Here is a 5,270-nt window from a genome sequence, read left to right as displayed (position 1 = left end):
GTATTTTCTACCTCCCTGGCGGTATGATTTTTTTTTCCTTTTATTTCCTCTTTTATTTCGTGTTTAAAAAAAAAAAAACTTTCAAACTTCCCGCCGGTTCCGCCCCCCTGCGACGCTGCCGCTCGCAAGGGACAGAAGTCGTCAGCGGCCGGAGACACAGCGGGGATCGCGGACAAGGTAAGTCCTACGCTGTATTCCCGAGTGTGGCTCGGGGTTACCGCTTTGTTAACCCCGAACCACACTCGGAAATAACAATGGATACGCGCTGAAAAACGCCCAAAGAAGCTCCTGTACTTGTTTGGATAGGGGCATTTTTCAGCGCGTTTCCACGGGCTGAAATATGCCCAAGTGGGAACCATGCCCATAGTAAATTATGGGATTTCCCTTGCTGAGCGTTTTTCAGTGTTTCGATCAGTGCTGAAAAACACCCAGGTGTGAAGTGAACCAAGCCTTAATGTCAGTCCTTGAGCTGCTCTGATGAATGTTGCTTCCAAAAAATTAGCTCTTCCATTTTTTCTCTTTTGGGTGGGGGGGAGGGTTTGGGGTGTTATTTAGTGTATTCGGGTACTTGTTAATTTTATTGGGTGTTTGTTGAATTAGTGTTTGATTCAGGGATGCACTGATACTGTTTTTTTTAAAATCGGGTATGAGTACTTTTTTTTGGTACTTGCCGATACCGAATACCAATACCGGAAGTCTAATCAGGAAGTCTAATCCTGATTAGCCGGGAAGCCAGCACCATGCACCCTCGCCCCCAGGTGATGAGGAAGCATAGAGTCGGCATCCCGGGCCAATTAGGAAGCACATTAGTCATTACCCACCCCCAGCTTCCTGATTGGCTGGGTAGCCAGCTCCATGCCAATCAGGAAGCCGGGTGGCGTGTAATGACTGGTTGTCCTCCCATACCTTAACATAAATGGCCATATAATACAGCCGTATATACTGTATGTTGCTTTACAAATAGGGAAGGTTAGTTCTTAATTTTTATGACAGCGACGTCACATAGGATGTCCCTTATTAGAAAGTACTGTTTTAAAGTGAGGGAATTCCTGCTTGGGTTGGGTCCCGCTGCCACTCTAAAGTGCCAGAACCAAACTGGTGAATTCTTTGGACCACTTAATCAATTTAAGGGAAAGGCCGAAAAGCTGAAACCAATTGCCAGGTCACACTGAACCCAGCTCAGAGCAAACCATCCATTTTCCTTCGCTAATTGTTATTTGGACAAATTGATTTGCTCAACCCTAGTAGTCTTTATATACGCTGCCTGGCCAAAAAAAATCACCATCTGGATTACGGGCAGTGTTATGACCTGGGGTTGCTTCAGTTGGTCAGGTTTAGGTTCAGCAATGTTATGTCCCCAATAATGAGGTCAGCTGCTGACCTGAATATACTGAATGATCAGGTTTTTTCATCAATGGGTTTTTTCTTCCCTGATGGCACATTGGGCATATTCCAAGATGACAATGACATGATTTATTGGGCTCAAATTGTGAAAGAGTGGTTCAGGGAGCATGAGACATCATTGTCACACATGGATTGGCCACCAAAGAGTCCAGACCTTAACCCCATGAATAATCTTTGGGATGTGCTGGAGAAGACTTTACACAGTGGTCCGACTCTCCCATCATCACTACAAGGTCTTGGGAAAAATTAATGCAACTCTGGACGGAAAAAAATGTTGTGGCATTGCATAAGCTTATCAAAACGAAGCCACAGTGTATGCGTGCCGTAATCAAAGCTAAAGGCGGTCCAATGAAATATTAGAGCTAGTGACTTTTTATTGGCCGGGCAGTGTAGATTGTATCCTTGTTTAAGCAAAGCTATAGTCTTCCCATTACATCTTCTCTTTGTAGACTAAGCAGTAATATAGTTTGGGCTTATTATTACACGGTAGGTCTGTATTACACTGTCACAGCAGGATAAGTTTATGCCTGGACAGCAGAAAGAACTGAAGTTATTTTAACAGGGATACATACATTGTGCTTTAAGCACTTTAAGCCACGTGGAAAGCTTTCTGATATTTTTATCCCGAATGGTGAGCTGGAGACATTGACAGCGCGCTTTGAAGACGAGCACCTCCATTACCAGGCAAACATCGATCTCAAACTGCCGCTTTTCTTTCAACTAATGTTACTTTGCAATCTCTTGCAACTCTTCTTCAAATGGCTCACTGAGAGCACAGCAAACTTTTAATGAAATGAATTGCCACAAGGAAGCCAAAAGATCCTTCTTTATTGTTGTGAACTCGTGACCGGCTACAATGATTTTCACCAATGTTTTGTAATTGTTTTTATTTTTACACCTCATCACCATATAAATAATAATAATAATACAAAAAATGTCACAGATATTCTATTGTGCTTAACTCGTGCCCTGTTCAACCATAAGCTATTTCTAAAAGTTCATTGTTATTCTCATTTTTTTGGGGGGAAATGGAACTAAGAATATGCTGATACTAAACAGAAAAACTTGGCAGAATTAAAGTTTTTGGAGCTTTCTAAGAACATAAAATAAGTACTCTATCTTGTGCAGAAACATCTGACTGATTAGGAGCTGCTCCTCTGTGACCACAATGCAGACACTTGAATCCTGCCCTCGCGGGACGAGCTGGCCGACGACACTTAAGCCCGGCAGGCGCCACCGCCGGGAACGCTTTCCCCCCCCCTCAGGGAAGACGAAAGCTTGGCTCAAGGGATGACTTTCAATAGATCGCAGCGAGGTAGCTGCTCTGCTACTTGCGAAACCCTGACAGAATCAGATTTAGCACCGGGTTCCCAATGAACATGCGATGCGCTCCGGGAGAGAGGCGGCCCACTTCCGTCCGCGCACCGGCCCCGAGGCGAGCGGCTCTACGCGCCGGCCCCCGCTACCCCTTAGTGAGCCCGACTGCCATCCACGATCCCTGGCTTTCGGTGCCCCCTCGGCGGTGAACGTTCGTCCTCTTGCCCCCTCCCTCCAGGTTAAGCATGACCATGACAAGCTGGCCGGAGGAGACTTGTTTTTTTTTTTTGCCCTCTAAGTTGAACCGCAAGTCGAGCTGGCCGAAAAAAGACACTTTGTCCTTTTTTTCCCCCTGATTTTTTTCTTTCCACCTCCAGGGTCACGTCGGCGGGAGCCCTGCCCGGGACCTGGGCCCGATTGCCGGCCGTGATCCCTGGCTTTCGGTGCCCCCTAGGCGGGGAATGTTCGTCCTCTTGCCCCCTCCCTTCAGGTTGAGCATGACAAGCTGGCCGGAGGAGACTTGGTTTTTTTTCCCCTCTGATTTGAACCGCAAGTCGAGCTGGCCGAAAACAGACACTTTGTCCTTTTTTCCCCGGATTTTTTTCTTTCCACCTCCAGGGTCAAGTTGGCGGGAGCCCTGCCCGGGACCTGGGCCCGATTGCCGGCCGCGATCCCTGGCTTTTGGTGACCCCTCGGCTGGGAACATTCGTCCTCTTGCCCCCTCCCTCCAGGTTGAGCCGAAGCAGGGCTAAATATAGAAAAAAACGACCCTCCCAGCGGCTGTGCCACGTTTCTACTCCCTGCTGTCCCGAGGCCAGGCCTCAGTGGCCCTGTGGGAAATCCAGCCCTATAAGTATTTGAATGTGACGTGGTATCAGCTCCTTGTAGTCCCTGTGCAGCAGGGCTGGAGTGTGAGAAGAGGAAGTAAAAGCAAAAGGAGCAAATCAGTGCATGTGTTGACAAGAGGCTTGCTGATAAAAGGAGAGAGCAGAGTTACAGTTAGCTCTTCACTGTGGTGTTTTTCCTTTTACTGTTCAGTCACAGGCTGGGGGGTGGGTTCAGGATGACTAGAGGAAGTGGGTTTCATTTAATCATGGCCATCAGAGAACATTGAACAGCAGAAAAAAAGTACTGGGAAAGCTCTGGATTACAGTGAATATTGCAGCTAATGTTTTTTTTAAATCTTTTAATGATATTATTATTTTTTTCATATTGTTGTGGTTATTATTATTATTATTGTTGTTAATTTATGCTGGGTTTCTCAGCTCTGTTTTAAAGTATAGTCAAGTATAGTCAACTTTTCTTTTTTTAAAGTTGATTATTTTGCTATTGTTGCTTAAAATATCAACTAACCAAAAAAAAAAATGGAGATATCTTGTAAATGAGTAAATATATTTTATTTATTTTATCTGTAATGGCTTAAGATTTTTTTTTAACATAATGTATTGTTTTAGCAAGCATGTATTTTCCTTCAGCTGTCTTCCCATTTGTTTGTAGTATGTTATATAGATTGTTTGCTTTATGTATGACCGATGTACGTATGACTCGGAAGGCAACAAATGCCTCATTTAAATTTGTAAGCGACCTCCCGTCTCAGGACACCCAGCGACGCTAAAGGGAAAATGCAAAAATAAATGTGCTTGTGACTATAACAGAAGGTCAATGAGAGAACGGGGACTGGAAAATCTATAGAATGAGGGAAAAGGGCAAACTAATTGGGTGCCATGGAATAAATTCAGCTTCTGCCCGGCTCATTTGCACAAATTATACAGCAAGATGCCTTATAACTAGTAATACATTGCAGGTGTGAGCTCCAGAACGGAACCAATATAAATACAGACTTCAGGAATAGGTGATGTTATTGTTACTGATTCTGTTATATTCCTGGTTAGGAAATTAAAAAAACAAAAGGGGTTATTCACAGAAGGGTGAAGAGTTTGGAGAAGGCAGGAGAAGTGAACAATGTAGGACAACATAACTGAACTGGAAAGTGAGCTGAATTGGATAATTTTTCCAAATCAGCTATTTTGGCCTAGATTGTTCTCCAAACTCTTCATCAGTTTGTGAATAACCCCCAAAACTTCTGTTTCTACCCCACCCATACCAGCACTTTTTAAAAAGTTTACATAAATTATGTGTTCTCCTGCAGTGCTTCTTCTGGTGTTGGAGACCAATGATCGGCCTCATCGCCCCTCATCGTGATGTCATGCTTGTAAGAACCCTATGATGGACCATTGAGGCAGCAAATGGGCATTGCCCATGTTCATCAGGAGCATACCTTCCCATGCTACAGACTAAAAAAAAAAGTAGACCTTGCACCCAGCCTGTCCAAATTTTTATGTAATTGGAAATCTTGGGTAAATTGAGAGAGAGAGAGAGAGAGTCCCAGGGGAAGCTACTGCACTCCATTTGTAAGGTAAATTCCCCGATGCTTATCCCTAAAAATATCCATACAAATCCAAAGTAGGTAAAGAGACACTCAAGGGTCTTGCAGCAGAGATAAGACAAAGCATCTCAAAGTGCACGGGTGTCCCTAAGCCTTTTTGCCG

The 5,270-nt window shown here is 44.4% G+C and overlaps 1 long non-coding RNA gene across 2 annotated transcripts in view; it reads right to left on the bottom strand.

Moving 5' to 3' along the window:
- Positions 1-2,759: 2,759 nt before the first annotated feature.
- The window catches only part of LOC108792811, a 17,964-nt gene continuing 15,453 nt past the window's right edge, over positions 2,760-5,270 (bottom strand). For both annotated transcript variants that reach the window (XR_001941590.1, XR_001941589.1), the window contains exon 3: positions 2,760-2,866. This is a non-coding gene — a long non-coding RNA (uncharacterized LOC108792811). The remainder of the gene's footprint in view (positions 2,867-5,270) is intronic.

The sequence above is a fragment of the Nanorana parkeri genome, unplaced genomic scaffold (assembly GCF_000935625.1).
Source record: "Nanorana parkeri isolate BGI_ZX_2015 unplaced genomic scaffold, ASM93562v1 scaffold685, whole genome shotgun sequence".
NCBI lineage: Eukaryota > Metazoa > Chordata > Amphibia > Anura > Dicroglossidae > Nanorana > Nanorana parkeri.
The sequence above is the reverse complement of the archived record's forward strand: the minus strand, read 5'-3'. Positions and strand labels throughout refer to the sequence as shown.